The sequence below is a fragment of the Numenius arquata genome, chromosome 8 (genome assembly GCF_964106895.1).
Source record: "Numenius arquata chromosome 8, bNumArq3.hap1.1, whole genome shotgun sequence".
Lineage (NCBI taxonomy): Eukaryota > Metazoa > Chordata > Aves > Charadriiformes > Scolopacidae > Numenius > Numenius arquata.
In genome coordinates, this window is record NC_133583.1 from 30,948,434 (window position 1) to 30,965,427 (window position 16,994).

The 16,994-nt window shown below is 40.4% G+C and overlaps 1 protein-coding gene across 1 annotated transcript in view; it reads right to left on the reverse strand.

The window, feature by feature from the left end:
• Positions 1-16,994, reverse strand: part of COP1 (COP1 E3 ubiquitin ligase) — a 126,280-nt gene that overhangs the window by 37,802 nt on the left and 71,484 nt on the right. The window lies entirely within an intron of this gene.

Genomic DNA, 16,994 nt, shown 5'->3' on the forward strand with positions numbered 1-16,994 from the left:
CTGCACCCCTCTCTTCCTTCCTCAAGCTATCCCCTCTTGGAAAACTGTTGGGGAACCCAAAGGTAAAAGCTCAGTCTCTCTGCTACTTAAACAGGATCATGGAAAATGGGATTAAATTTCTCATGCTTTCCCTAAATGGGTAACCTCCATACTTTTGTTTTTTTTGCTTCTCTCCTTTGATTTTATTACCATCGAGAGAATTAGTATTTCTGCTAATGAGAGAACAGCCTAGATTCCAGTTCTTAAGATTTAATTCACAGATGTGCCGCAGTGCCACAACCAAATAAAAGGGATTTGGAACAGAATTAGCAATATATTTTATTTTCTGCACAACTAAATGTCAATTCCCAAGAAAATAGAAAAATAAGAACAGCCCTGCGAGACTCACACCCCAAACACCCCCAGCGCTCTTTCCAGCTCAACAAGGTTAATAAGCTTCTCGCTTCCTGACTTTCAGCCTTTAATGTTGAACTTTATTTAATTATCCCCTGCTATTCTGGAAGTGCAGGGAGAGAAGGCCACACACACAAATGCAAGGAAACTGAGCCGGATGCCTTTCTCACCAAGCAACTTGCAATACCCAGACGTCAGCTGAGAACTGCTCTGACCCTCCTCCCACTGAAATAATGCCCCACCAATGGAAGTTTATCAAAAAGATTACATAGAAATGAATTTAAATGCCAATAGCTACAGTTATTTTTGTATTTGCATAGCATTTCAAAGCAGGGCTCTCAGTCGGACAAACAACACCCAGCTGTCTCAAAACCCCATGTGGTTTGAGAGATAACTGGATTTACATTGATCAGGCTACAGCGACCGACATCAAACTGGCAAGGGTAGCTTCTCCCCCAAATTAACAGGCTAATTGGTGGCTGTGGCAGGATGGGAGGGATATATCAGAACAACCTTCAGTAAAACAAGGTAAGCAGCAGGCAAGCCGTCTTCCTCTTTAACTGCTGCTCTAACATCTTCCTCTCTGGGTCAGATGGGATCAGAGACTTCTCTGGTAAGAGGTTTCTGGCTCTCTCCCTCCTTGCCCTATAAAAGCAGCCACAGCAAGTCTTCTCCACCATTTACATCGAACTGTCGAATTACCCCATTGTGTTGAAACCCAGCAGGTACTAAGCAGCTATTGTTATTTTAATGACCGAATGATTCTAGCAGGGCTTTCTATTAGGAGCCAGTTTGTGGATAAGACTTTCAAGCCTATTTTTGCTCACAGTTTCAACCTCCTCTCCAGTTGGGCCATCATTAGGATACCTTTTGAGCACCAGATTTTATCCTTCAGAGGGTGGGCAGGGAAAAGGGTACCTGCGGATGGCTTCGTTTGAACAGCTGGAACAATGAGGAATGGAAAGAACTAGAGCAGGAAAGACAAGTTCATTTGCAGAGCAGAGACACGATGTTGCATTCACCTTCTAAACATCGCAATAAACAGCTCGAGGCTGCCGGCATCTGGCCCCAGCACCGCCTGTGCCTCTCGGCATCGCCAGGGCAATCAATCACTGTCTGCTCTGATCACAATGAGTCCGAGGGAATGGGCAAGGCCAGTGGGTTCTAAAATTAGCTACTTAATTATTAATTGATTATTTCAGCAGCCAAAGCATTGGTGCCCAATTGAGGTGTTTTTTTTTTTTTAATTCAATCGAAGCAGCTATTTTTAAGCAGATATATGAAGATGAATGCTCACTGCATTCATTAAAAATCAGAACAGGTGGTCAGTTTTACAATTAAAGAGATACTCTTTCTTTCAGGCCATATGGACTTTCCAAAAACATGATAAAAATGCCATCTGCTGAGGAAACGGAGAGCCCAAAAAATGAAGCTAAATGAGAAAAATACAACTCCCAGGTACCCTGGGCAGCAGCCTTGCCTGGTGGAGTTTGATGAGCTGAAATTGTCCGTGATTGGCGGTTTCCTGGGCAGACTAGCGTGTCCGAGGTGAGGTGCTCCGGAAAGCTCAGAAGATGAATTAGTCCGAAGAGCCAGGTGAAGGTAAGGAAAATAGAAAGGGGATTGAGGGGAATCAAACACTTCCCGAACTCCGCAAGAATCCATAAGTTCATCCAGCTTCCCACCGCTGGCTCCTGCCCTCAGCATCCCTGGAAAGTCACGGAGCATACTCCATTGCTAACCAGTGATATGAAGGGGTATTTGCTTCTTGCTTTGCTCCTCAAACATAAGCATTAAAATCATCATTTGGCAATTTTTGTGCAGCTCTACAGTTTCCAGAAAACTCACTTAGAACAATTTCAACTTGGAAATGACATTTCCACAGTTAAAAGCCTCATGCCTAACCCTTGGGCAGCAACAGCTCAGTGCTTTACTTTTTCTTCTGCATTCAGGCTTAATTGAAATATATATGAGATAATAGAAAAGAACATGTATATATACCATAACAAATTAAACACTCTGAAACAATTCTCATCCAGTTCAGTGTCACTGCAGAAGCTGAGCACGACAGAATTCTGCTGCTGTGGCTTCTGAATTCAAATGTTTGCTGGCAGGCAGTATTTTATTATATATATTATTTTTTAAGTGAACTCAGAAGGCAAAAAGGGCAGCTAAGCTCTGCCACTGCTGCTGAGAGGTCTCCAACCACAAGCCTGAGTTTTTAAATAGTGCTTTTCCAGAACACTCAAGAACTGCTTACTTCCCCTAAGACGCCGCTGCTTTCACCTTTGAGCCGTCTAATGACAACTAATCAAGAATTCAGACTTTTCCAAACTTCTGAAAGGTCTCACCAGCTCTTTAGTAAACATAACCCACATCAGCAAAGGATGGCATCCCTCGCTGCTCGGCAGCTCATAAATTCACAAGACTCCAGCCAGCAGGAGCAGGCTGAAAGGGAAGGATGGTTTTGTGGTGTATGAGGTGAGGAGACGAGCACCTCCTCAACCTCAGTCCTTGGACTCAGCTTGGCTGCAGGGATGGGGACACAGCAAACAAACTGATGATGTGGTTACATGATCTTAGGAAATCAGATTAAAAACTTTGGAAAAAAAACAAGAGACAGCTGGGAATTGCTAATAAAGCCAGCAGCATCTTAAGTAATTTCAGAGCTGCTCAGAAAGGTGAGCAAGAAAGGAATTGCTCTTGGACTTTTGGTTGTTTAAACAAAAAACCCAAAGTCCATTATTTTGCCAAAAAATATTTCCTTACACTTAAATTTGTTACTAAAATTCACAAAACAGCTGTTACTAGCAAGATTTACATTCACATTACCTATTGGAAAGCTCTTAATGTGTACAGAGGAGCAGGAACTCCACAAAGGGTAAGCAAGGGTTAGGAAAGAGCATCACACGGCAGCAGATTATGTTTCACTGAGTCCTAGTACATCCAGGGTAGCAACGCACACAACCAAAAAAGCAGAGTGATTTAACTCTCCAGGTAGCCAGCAATTCCAAGTAACATTCATATTCCAGGGCATGTCCTCCACCCACCTTCACCACAAACATTAACTAGTCTATGGCACGAGCTAACTCACAGATCCCCCAAGGATTTTTTTCTGACCACTTACTCAAAGGGATATCAAGGCAAGAACAGCAATAGAAAAGTTTACCTGCAATGCAACAGTTTTATATTCAATGGATGTAACGACTAGAAAGCCTTAAGAGCTGCATACAAAGGTTCTGTGGCTGTCCTCTGGAAAACTGAATTGCTGGAGAATCAATGACCATTTTTCTTATTTTAATCATTTAGAAATGCATATTTCTTAACTGTTCAATACTTAGATTATCAATCCATTCAAAAAATAAGTAATTTCCATTACTTGGATTATTCAGTGCTTATAGACTTGAGAATTTAAGTGGTGCTCACTGCTACAGGTCAGACAAATGTTACAGCCGAGGAGATACCCATATTCAAAACCAAAGTTGTAGGGTAGGGAGCCAGATATTAAGTGGTCTGTTGCACATCTGTTATCAAAGCATATTTTGGACTTCTTTATTTTTTAATAAGATATCGTCAATACCAAAATTAGGAGTGAAATCCATTTCATATATTAATGCTCTGGCTACAGCGTGCAATCCTGCATGTCTCATGCTACAATTTTACTGAAACAGAAGCCCAGACTAGAGCATAACCTTTAAATGGGTTTCTCTTGTGCTTCTTTGACCATGATGATCTGATTTGTTGCATCTAGTAACTCATGTCCTCAGCTGATTATTCCCTCAGCTTCATTTATTTGTTTTCCTGCATATGAACTTCAAGCTTGGATCAAAGCTGCATGTTTTCAACAGTGAAACTCTGTGCATCAGTAGTAAGAATAATAGACAATTTATAGTCTGAGGGATGTATTTAAATGACTTGTTCAAAAAGATCTAAACTGAGTCAGAGCAAATTTGGTGCAAGATAACCTAATTGGAGGTGAGCAGAGGTACCGTCAAGACACCTAAAGAGCAACAAAATAAAAGGGCACAAAAAAACCCACAAAATATCTTTTAGTCAGAAAGAAAGATGAGAGGCATGATTTTGTGGAGTTTGAATCCATTTCTACTGTCACTGGTTAAAAAATTATTCCAGAGATCCTGAAGGAAGCCCACATTGCTCAATACACATTGAGAGTGTTAGCTGAAATCCAATTATTTATATTTAAACATCTACCTATAGAAACTCGTCTTTCCTTTCACTTGTTTCTGTACAGCAAGCATAAGCAAAAGTACTCTGCACACAGAGAAACAGAATGAAGCCTTCAAAGCTACCTAAAATTGCACCCAGGCAATTGCCTGTACCCAGGCAATTTGTTTAGCAGGAAAATATAATCATATCCTTATGCCTTCAAGTGTCCAGAACTCAGTGGTTCAAACCAAAGCTTGTGTTTCAAGTGTCTCTGGGTGGAAAGAAAGAGTACACGTTCTCATTCCCTTAAGTCGTATTCCTTGAAGGAGAGGGCAAGCTGCCTTAATGAATTTTTCTTGAACATAGATAAACAAGCAGCAGAAGAACAGAACTTTAACATCAAGATTGGTTAACCAAACATCTCTTTCAGCCAGGCTCACTGTGATTTCTTGCTATAAAAAGGAAGCTTGCATCCTCAGAGGTAAAGCCTTTGGCTAGACTAAAAATGGAAACAGAATCGGAAGTCTCACATGCAACCTCAGTTTTCACCGTTAAAAAACTTTTCTCTTTTGTTATTGAGGAGAAAGAGGAAGGAGATAAAAAGGGACAACATCCCGATTTAAAAATAAATTCAAATCAACAGCAGTACACTGTACTACAGTGTACTGTATTGCAGCACGCTGAAGATGACTTGGCACATTAGATGCTCAGTCCTTACAGAAACCTGAACCAGGGCGAGGTAAATAAGTGCTGCTCTTTCTCAAAAACCTGAGAAAAGACAGACAGCTGCTATCAGAACCCAAGACTTGAAAAGTAAATGCTTTAAAACAGATTTCCTTTCATTTGAAAGGAAACCTACAAAAGCCTCAGCACACTCTTGACCTCGAAGCCACCTCACAAACTGTATACTTACTTAGAGACTAACTAAAAAGCTATTAATAACAAAGTGGAACCTCTCCAGTGGATCTTCTGCATACCTCCACACCAGGAAACAGAGCCTCCCCACAAAGGCAGCAATGTCAAATGCTGGTCAAAAGACAACTCAGGATTTAATTATGAGGAAGCCCAAACCGAAACTTAAATCCTATGCAGAGTGCAGTTTCTGGTTGAAATCCATTTTTCTCAAGGGCCCTGAAAGTTGTAGAACAACAGAGGTTGGAAGGGACCTCTGGAATCCAGCCAGTCCAACCTCCTGCTCAAGAAGGGACAACTACAAAGTTGGATTCAACCTCCAAGTTAAATAATTGTGATCAAGGGTCCTACTCAGTCAAGCTCTGAGCATTTCCAAAGACACAGTTTCTGCAAACTCTTCTCATCTGAGCTGCCTTGAAAAGTGCTCTATGTCAGAGGATTAGGGAGAATTTTTTTTAATGCAAATTTGCTTAAGCTATTTGCTATTGACATAAGAAAGGAAAGGCATTAGCCCACCTCTCAGCATTACAGCATTAATGTTTAGGGCTGTGTTTTGCTGCACAAGCTTCTGGCTTCTCAGCTCTTTCAGGTTTTGTCTACTCCCACATCACAGCAGTGGCACAAGGCACTGCTGTACAACCTTAGTTGTAATTTTTTATTTTTTTTTTTACCAGTGAAAAATGGAGAACTGCTGAACTTTAACTGTTGCCAAGTCTATAATACCAAACAAGAGGACAGAGATCTTCATGTGACTGAAGTGGCTTTGTTCAAGAAGTTTAGGGTGGAGATTTAACCTCCCGTACGGCAGAAAGGCGGGCTGGAGTTTGAACATCCATATGTCTCTTCCAGGGCAGAAGGGAGTATACGGAGAAAAAAAAAAAAAAAAAAAAAGGTCTTTATTACAGCAATAGAAAGGCAGGGTGGTATTTGGGCATTCAACGAGAATGGTGAGGAAGCCTTCCAGTCAAAGAAACAGTATAAAGAGATTTTTTTCATGTAACAGAGTAATATCAGGATATGATCAGTGCAGGTTTTGGCCTATCACAAGCCATTTCAGGGAGAGAAGACAGTGTGGTAGTTTCCGCTATATATAGGAAATAGATGCTCTGGGAAAAGAGAAAAGGCAACAGTGCATTAGGAATGGGAAACAAAGTGGACTTGAATTCGAGCGAATAAAGCCCTGCACCAAAAATTAACACAAGAATTTTCTGAAGAAGAAATTAGATAATATTGACAGCCATGAGGTGACATCAGTGCCCTCTTTACAAACTATTTCCCTTACTGTAAGGAAGGAGATTAAAAATGGGTTTGATACAGCCTGAAGCAAAGAATCTTTGACAGACAAAACTATCCGGAGCATTTTGCTGAAGAATGCAGTGTGCTGTTTTCCACTTGCAGCACGAAAAATCACATGAGGAGGAGAGAGCAGAAATAAATTCATTTCACCCCAACAACTCCCTGTAGAACATTGCAGCATGGGCAAAGCTAACTGGTGGTTTTTTTTTATTTTTCCTGTCTATACTTTCCCTTCAAAAAACCCAAAACCAATAAAACAAGAACATTTTTATCCCAAAAGCCATCATTGCAAGCGCATTAAAATATTTGCTGGATATGGCTTTGTATTCACAATTTTCTGTTCCAGCAGAAATTGCAAGTAGTTTGTTTCTATAACTAAGACAAAATTACTCATTTGATGCATTTGCTTTTTCCTTCTCTTTTTACCTGGCATTCCCTTTGCAGTAAAGGACCAGTTTTTCTTTGAATAATCATTTTCTGTTGCCCTAGAGGGTTCTCAGCAATCTCTTCTAAAAGCAATGCTCTGGTCCACAGCATCAAACTAGAACAACGCCCTTGTTCTGTATTTCATGTGTGTGCCTGAGATGATGTGGGATGCAGCACTTCATTCACGTTTGCTATTGAAGTTCTGTCTAGAGAAGTGGTCTCAAACAGTGTTGTACCAGACTGCCAAGGAGCTCCCCCACACCCCATTGTCACAGGTGTCTAAAATTCAACAGCAACTCAAAGAGGGACTGAACTTTGGAAAAACATTCAATAGATATTTTCCTTGCAGGTCAAATCCTCCCCCACATGCTCTTCCCTTACTGCATGCTCTGTAAACAACAAGATTAAGCAAAGTCTGTATGATTTATTTTGGTGGTGGCAAGATCTTAAAAAAAAACCCCAACCTTTTAAGTGAGAAAGTCACAGAGCCCAGGATGTTAGTGAGGAGATGAAAGGAAGTTTGTAAAGCAGAGGAAATCACATGGGTATTAGGGGATGACAACTCAATCTCGTTTTCCTACACTGCAATACAGATGATGAGCCACAGCCTCAAAAAAAATCGTATTTAGGGAATCCAACACAAATTGAGCCCAGGTTTTCATTTAAACAAAGGAAGAGTACAGCTTTGAGAAGAAGGAAAAACAGTGTTCTTTTTAGCAAACTTGATAACAAAGGAAGCAACAGGAGACAGGTCCACTCCATGAAAACTGATTTAAAGAGAGGTGAGGTTAGATTAAACATGTTTAGTAGGCTCAGTTTATTCTCTGGCAAAATCAACAGCACAATAAACACCTCCTACCTTTCCTTCTACCAAAGAAAGGCTCAAGGATGTGACAGCAGAGGCTTTGAGGTTAGCACTTGAAATATTTTGACAGACCTCTGCAGGGAAGACTACACTGCTTCAGCCAGCGATTCTCACCTCTTACTAACACCAAATGTACTTTTTTTTTTTTAAAGTATATCAACACCAACATTTCACTAAAGATCTATATCTCCCTCTGCTGAACAGATGAAGGGAACAGCAGCCTTGATGGGAACCGCCAACTGGGTTTTTAACCTTTGTATTCAACAGATTCCCTATGGCTTGAAGTTACAGATGACATTTGCAGGGTTATGGATAACGGTCTTTACACACTGGGGACATTTTTTACTGACTTGTCTAAAGCTTTTGACACAGCAGCCCATAAAACCTCCACCCTAAATAACTTGTCTCATATTAAGGAGAGAAGGAGGAGACATAAAACATTAGAGATCTTAATCAGTTGAGAAAAGGGCTCTGATGAGAGGGGGAAGCAAAACAGATTTCTCTAGAATTCCTTTGAAACTTTGACCTTTATAGCTTTAACAAGTTACAGAGATTTCTCACAGGAATAAGGAATAGCTGGGTTTTGTGCAATTCAAAGATTGCCTTCTATCAGACTGTTGGAGAAAAAAAAATTCAGTACACATAAGGAAGATTTACTAATGTTACAAAACCAATGAAGACAACAGCAGTAACAACCTGCAGCTTTTGGAGGAATTCATTATGTCTGAAAGAGAAAAAATTATATTTTTTTTCTCACTATGTAACACGTATGACTCTACATGCACTAGTGCATGTAGGCTGATGTCCAAGATAAGTTTTAAGACACCTAGAACATGTGAGGAACAGTCATTTTATAGTAAAAGGTGCTTCAACCATGCTGTCTAAGTAGACTATCTCTGAAGATCTGAAGCTTCTCATGTGAGCACCAGGAGTCTTATTTGTATGGAGTATCGGATACATCTATCAAAGCCAAAAGTACTACCTCATTTTCTGAGCACATCTCCCTCAATTCAAGACACTTCTTGCACACAGTATTTGTTCTTACTGCAAAGCCATGGTCAGCTCTCGTTCTTAAATGACTCAAAGTTGTGCATGTCATGGAGCTGTGACAGAGGGAAAGGGCAGCACAGTCAGAGTCCCAGGGACCGTATACTCCAAGAGGTTAAGATCATGTAGATAAGGACTTGAGACATTAAGAAAGGTAGATATGAAAAGGAACATCCTCCCTAAGATTTTAGGGATGCATTTAGGAAGCAACAGCTTTAAGGCTTTTGTCATATCAGCAAACATCATACAAAACCAAACAAACAGGCTTCAGAGCAGTCAAACTGGTTCTAGGGAAAGCACAGGCTATTGCTATAGGTTTTACAATATGCGGCTGAGGACCCGAGTTTGCCAAATTATCAAACCCAATTTTAGTCCAGAACTACATTTTGCTTCACTAGCCGTCTTTAACTAGGTTCTGGAGATGGTGATCTGATTCGTTACCTAAACTGCCCTCAAAGTAGACTCCACTGGAAGAGATGCTGGATATTAAATACAGTATTGCAGTTGCTAACATTCAACACTCAGGTAAGAATGCTTAAACCAATACCCCAAAGGTTTGGTGGACTACGTGGACATGGAAATAAGCACAGGAAAGCACATGATGATACACAGGTATCCAATGTGGAAAAGAAGCTGTGTATGCTCTAGCTAAGCAATGAAACGAGTCACATGAAGAGCGACTAGGTTTGTACACACATCTACAGTCTTTTAGTCATCTTCTTGAGATTCAAAGGGCTAACAGGGCCTCTTTAGAGGAACCTAGCCCAAACATTCAAAAACTCTTAACACTCATGATGCTCAGACACTATGAACAGATGCTTAAAGATGAGAGTCCACACTGCATTTGCAGGCTTCAGGTTTTCCCATGCAATCTTCACCGGTTTGTATGGAAGGAGCAGTGTATGTTATAAAAGTCTAAATGCGCGCAGCACCCAAATAAAAGGGTGGAACAGTTAAACTACACAGCAGTCTGAGCAGAAGGTAACACAGGAAGCCATTACAGAGGATGTCATTCCAATGAGCAATTCCTTCAAATGAGCTACCAGAAAAACTGCAGCTTTGGAAACTGCCGAGGCTGGAAAGGATTAAGCTCCAAGGGATACAGCAACAGCCAGTAGCAAGATCAGTTTGGCATTTTGAGGAAAAGATGAATCTTGGAGTTGCCTATCTGTTCCTGAATTTCAAGGCTCATTTCAATTTAAATTTGAATTTTGTATCATTGGCTAAATGACTTCTACGCCAGTTGTAAGACAAAATGTTCAGGAAAAGAATATTTAAGCAAACAATTAGCACGTTCATTTCTGCTAATGGCAGATTCATCCTTTTCTCCAGAGAATCAAATGGAGCATTTCAAGTTCATTTTATTCATTCACTTGTTAACTGAAGTGTGATGACCTCTGAGATAAAGCTAGGAAACTCCCAATAGGTCTCTATATTGTTACTCACTATTCATCGCAAACGGTTTATCCAACACAAGTTCAGAGACTACTTTTTCTGTGCAAGTAAAGAAGTTATATAAACTTTTAAACTCTGAAGCTTACATGAATTTTGCACATGCAACATATCTTGCACACCTGTGAGTGGTGTCATGTCCCTTCATGATTCCCTAGGAAGCAGGACAACACTGTGTGGTGCCTGGCTGATCTGGTAGCATCTCTGACATGCAGATACAGGCGAGTCAGCTTAACTAAAAAAATTGTAGGTTTAAATAACATGGCATATCTGCAGTTCTCCTGATTGTCAGTCCCAAGCAGAAGCAGAATGTGATCTACCTGCCAGAAAGATTGTTTTCACCAGGATAGCAGAAGCTATAGTTTGATGTTTCACTTTTATTTACAGCCCAGCATCCATGAAGAGGGATAACATTTAAGCCAAACTGTCAAGCTGGTGTTCTAACCTCAACAATCCTACTAAGTTCAGTGCTTCTCCCAGAATACGTACTGTTGGGACAGAAATATGATTATAGCCACACTGGCCAAAAATACAGATTCCTACACACAACCCTCAACTTATTGAAGTGCTATAGATGCTTCAAAGGTTACAACAAATGAAACCTTTGCAATGAATTCTGGAATGAGTTTAAATTATAAGGTCATAAATGTGCACTTCCAGAACATGGACCTTGTCCCCTACTTCCCCTGCCAATAGCTTCAGAGACCATGGACTAAAGGAAGATTATTGAATACCCACAAAAAGAAAAGACACCCTGCAGGTAAGGTCCAATACAAGTAACAGGTAAGTCCTGGACTGCTGCATGCCATCCCAATTTCAAAAAGGCTGACTTTTGAGCACTGCTGTGAAGTTCTTCCACAGGCTTGAAAGACATGCCTAACCTTTTTGGCTGTGCCTTTGAACACTGTACTCAATTCATATGCTAAAGGTAATCTCATAGCTTAAACCCAAAGAAGCTGTCTAACTCCACCCTAAACATGTCATATATTCATACAAATAGATTCTTTCTGAGTCACTGCAGACTTTCAATAGAGCAGGGTACTTACCCATGAAAATCTATTAAGGTAAAACCTTCCTTTCAGCTGGAAAACATTAATTCTCTTCCAAAAAGGCACACTGCCTTCTTGGTCATTAATATCACATCATTCTTCTGCGCTGAGTGACAAGCCAGGCAAGACACCCAGATCTGAGGCAGCATGAAAGGCTAGCTCTATAGAGAGAGGTTTGGAAAAGAGAAATCACTGCTCCAGTTACTGCAGCAGAATCATCAATATTTCACTGGACAAGGATGGTCTCCAAAGTGGTCCCACTTGGACACGAGGTATATTAGCAAAATTGAACGATGTTGATAAAGAAGCCACATGTGACCTTGAACTTTAAGTGCATCAGGGCGATGCAGAGATCCTAAGGGATGGGTAAATAGTTGCAAATGAAAACAAAGCTGTTGACATAGCAACAGGAGTCCTTTAGCATGCTGGATGCTGTGGATCTATATCGTTAGTTTTGTGACCATCCAACAATGAAAGAAAGGCAGCAGCTTTCAAAGCCAGAGTATGATGCCATTCTATAAAGCTGAAGATGGTGCACAGGGAAGATCTTTAAAAAGCATGCAAAACCTGCTGGGGAAGGGCAAAACCATCTTTGAAGGAAAAGCACTTTCTTGGGAAGTGTCACAGTGTCACTATACAAGTGGGGAAGGGAATAAGGAGACACAGAGTGGGCAAGAAAGCAGAGAAGCCTCAGCACTGGGAGGAGACCTCACATTTAGTGAGGATTCACCCCTTGGTAGCTAACACATCTCAATTCAGGCTGCCAAAAGTCTGTCTGGGGCTGGCACTGGTGCTCTATGATCATGGCATGTGCTAATCCAGGAAAAAGGCAACTCAGTTTTGGCCACACAGTTCCCAGTATGAAGGAAGAGATGGAAAAGCAAAATTGGGAATATTTAGTAGGGAGTACAGTATCCCCAATGCAGGTAGTCTCAAACTCTGAGGCTGTAAATAGTAGAACCAACATAAATCAGCACTGCCCCATGTTTTCCCAGCCCTGGGCACTTCATCTGAACCCACACTGTCAAGAATTTGTGACAATGCAGGGAAGTCGTTTGGAGACCTGATCAAGGTTAAAACTAACCCAGCAAAACCTTAAGCTCTGACCATGTTGCAGCTGTTGCTTTCCTCTGTCCATTTGTATTTGTCTGCTGCATCCACTTATTTTGTGAAGCTCCTGGATGCAGGTAGTCTCTGTCCTGCATCTCTGTAGCCCTGAGGAACCCCTCTCATCCTCCAATCCAAACTGCTAGATTTGTGGGTCCTATGGGGAAAAACATATAGCATGCAAGAGGATGATGCATCTAGTGTAAGAACTCAGGAATCTGAAGTTTAGATGACATGATCTCTGCATAATATATGGGAAATAAAAGGTCAGTGGTAGCTGCTGACAGTATTACAGCATGCTGGGAATAAAGCATCACTACTATCAATAGCTACGCTTAGCTCACTAGAGTTAGCAGACAGTCTGATCTCACCCAGACTGCACAACTTGGACATTCAAGCTGCCAATTGCATGCATTTTCAGCCTTTTTTTTTTTTAAAGCAGGGAAACGGTACTGCTAGAAAAATATGAGTTGAGGGCATCAGTGCTATTGCTGAGGCAGAACAATAACAACTTCAGTCATGATTTATATAGCTAATTTCAAGATAAAACCCTATCTATTTTTAAAAAGAGGAAAACACCACAAAATTACCTGATTTCATATTCGGAAGTGATTACAGTTTATACTGCCCAATGTTTCAATTCAGTAAGCATGCAAATAGAATATTTTATTAAAGTAAGAGACAAAAGGGATCTTTTCTTCTTTATGTGCCCTCTCCACTGCAACAGATTTTATCAGGCTGCAGCCAGACGCACTAGCTTCCTTCTCACCTGAAGTGCCTGTCTGGTTTTAAGAGAATTATTTCCCAAACAAAACACCCATTCCTCTCTTGTATAGGCTCTATTTCCAGTTTATTGCTCATTTGTTCTGTTTTAAGCTACCAAAATGATCTTTTGGTCATCTAAAAGCTTTCAGAGTGAAGAGCCCAGAAAAGAAACATATATATCAGCCATATTAGATGGTAATCCTGGGATTTATTTCTATACTGGCAACTAAAGCATGATTTTCTATGGCATCAGAAGGCAACCCAGTACTCTACTAAAGGAAAGTGCTCCGTATGGAGGATACACAATCCAACAACACTTTTGACCATGGTTACATCTAAATCAAAGTGTCACAGCAACTCCTTCCATCATCACTACTAGTGTTTACCCAACAGGTATAATGAAGCACAGAGGGCTTGACCAAGAAATCCACATAAATCCCAACCAACATCATGTCCTTTTCAGGAAAGGGGTGTTCTCCATGAAGGAGGAGCAGTACGACAGAAACAGCAGTGGGCGGTCTAGCAGAGTCAGCATAGTCTCACTGCCGAGAAAAGCACAGCCAAAGCTGCTGGAGCAATTAGCCCCCTACCACCGACTGTGCCACAGGGTTTGCTACAAAATCCATCACTGCAGCACTTCGGTTCACTCCTTTCATTTGACAATACAGCATGCAAACTGGGTGCAGGTGGAATTGCTTTTTTCAAAATCCAAGATCACTGGTTCAGGATTACTTACAGAGCCCTGAAGCTGTGGGTTACATGACTGCAACTACCTACACTGCAGTACAGCTGAGGGACCCAGCTGAGGGTGAAGCTACCATCACCCTCAGCACTAGACACACAGAAGTGAGTCTCACCCCAAAGAACCCCTAAGTTTGAGGGCTGGAGGTCCTCAACAGATAGAGGCACACAGGGAACAAAAGGGCAATGAGAACACTTTAACAGGCTGCTGCATCAGCTCACGTAATTCATGCCACATGTTGGTAGACCTCTATGGGACTTTACAGTATCTTCCTTCCTATTTTTCTGCAAAAGGGAGTTCTTCTAAAATGGGAGAAAGCACAAAGGTACCTCTCTGAGTATTTTACCTGTGCACAATACAGCATCACTGGCAGAGGTGAACCAACAGTCAAGATTTTACTAACAAATGAGAAAGGATACGTAAACTGGAGATGGGCAGAAAGGACTTTAAAATAGCTATGCTATTTCTGTGGAGAACGCAAAGGGGGAAATGGCACAGATTCAAAGAGATGCTGATCTAGTTTGAAGCATCTGATTAGGAAAACCCACTTCAAAGAGGCATTTCTGATAGATGGAGGCAAGTGGGCAAGATGAATTTGCCAAGGTCAGAGGAAAATGTTTCAGTAAGCAAGGTGTGAAAGAGCAAGACCTTATGAAATGGGGTTTCAGCTGTATGGATGATTACGAAAGACCCTCAAGAGAAAATAAAAACAAGAAATTAAAATTGAAAAAAATTGTAATTTTAAAGCATTAACACTAGAAAAAAATTAGCCTTACAGACAAAATTGAGCTGCTAAGGCAAGGCATGCGAGCTTGCAAGTTATTCTGCATACAGAGAAAGGGGGTAATGAAACATATGTTTAGTAATTTAATTATGGTATATTAAAATCAATTTACTTTCTCCTTTTACATCTCAAAGTACCAATACTTCCCCCAACCATTTCATCAATTGTTTATCTCATCAAGTCTTAAACTATAAATATATATACACATATATAGCACTAAGTTCCACTTAGTGGACAAATAAAACAAACAACAGAGTATATACAGGACAACAATATACTTTGTTGCCAACAAAGCCAACAAATAAAACAACAGAGTATATACGGGAGCAGTACTTCTGCCTAAATAACGTACAAAACTGTGTTAGGCATGCAATGCTAGGAAGTCTTGGCTCTTTTACTATTGACTAAATCACTGAATGAGTAATTGAAAAAGTTTTCAAAACTGAAAATCCCCTGAGCATGTGAACAACCCAAGGCAGCTTTCTAAAATTGCCCACTGCACTGGTCACTGAATTAATGTTTTGCATCGCTTATCTTTATTCCTAGTGGGGGCAAACAGGATTGGCCAAGTTAGTGTGCCCAATCCACCTTTTTTTTTCCCAATACTAAAGGAAACCAGCTTTGACTCTTCCTTTATTAATTTTATAGTCCATGTGACAAATCACGCTATTTACAAGTTAGATGGCTGTTTCCATAGACTAAATGAAGTTAGTAAACAAGACCAGATGAAACTGATGGAAGAGAAAAAACCTGTCTCCATCATAACACATGCAACAGGACTGATTGACTATATGGAGTATGAAGGTAGACACTAACTCATTTCTTTGCTCTGTTTTTTTTTTAGGAGCTCAGAAATAACATCTTTGAAGACCCCAGTATTTCTTTTAATTTCATATGCCATTTTTTCACATGTATTTATGGCTGAAAGATCAATTAGAATTCCTTTGTGGGAAGTCATTCCCATCAGTTCAATTACTTCATGTAATTGTTTCAGCAATCATAGTTAAATATCCATTATAATTTTTATTTAGAGACTCAATTACCAAACATCAAGCAGATGTAAACACTTCTAAAATTTTATCTTGTCTTCCTCCTACACATTCTTCCTCAATACAAATACCATTTTACCCCTCAGCATTCTCTAGATCATAAAAATGCACATATAGTCATTTAAAACCTCCATATAACGCTTAGTGCTCACTAATGCTTCTTTCCCAAACACAGTTGTTGAAGATGAGCCCGTTGTGGTTTGTTAGGTGTAAACATGGGGATAGAGACACTCCTATCTGCTTCCATCCCACATGCCCAATAGGTCCAAAAGTCTTCAACAGATTCATCCATGCCTTATCCCCACTCTGCCTTTCAGGTGGAAAGGAACGCCAGTTACTGATTTATCAGGAAAAAAAATCTGTTTCATGGAGCTTTTACCTATCTATTTTAATCAGCAGCTGATCCATTTGTAGCTGGTGCTCTCATCTTTCCCTAGAGCCTTTCACAGATAGCCCTTTCCATTCAAATGCTGCTGGTAGTATTGTAATTCAATTCTATTCTTGCATGTAATTCACTAAACTTCAGCGACATGCCTGTCAAGCAAGTCAATATTTTACACTCCAACTTGAATCCATTTTTTGCAGTGTATCAAAATGCAAATTTATTTTTTCCTCCTAAGAGTCACAATAAGTAGAACCAGCCTGGAAATTGGAACACCTAAATGAAATGGCAAACCAGTGGTTTTAAGAATGATCAACGTATCTCCTGAAGTCCAAAGACAGCAAATTTCGTCAGAACATCTAGTTACAAGTGCATTAAAACTCCCCAAGGAGAAAGAAAATGCAGAGTTGGTTAAACATGTATAGGCAACTCCGAGTTTCAGTTGCTGCACGCATAGCATGATACAGTTTCCTCCCAAAGTGACACCCGCTCTGCTCTCAAATCTTTGTATTATCACCGAGAACAATTTAATCTAAGTGAATAAAAGGCTCATCGTGC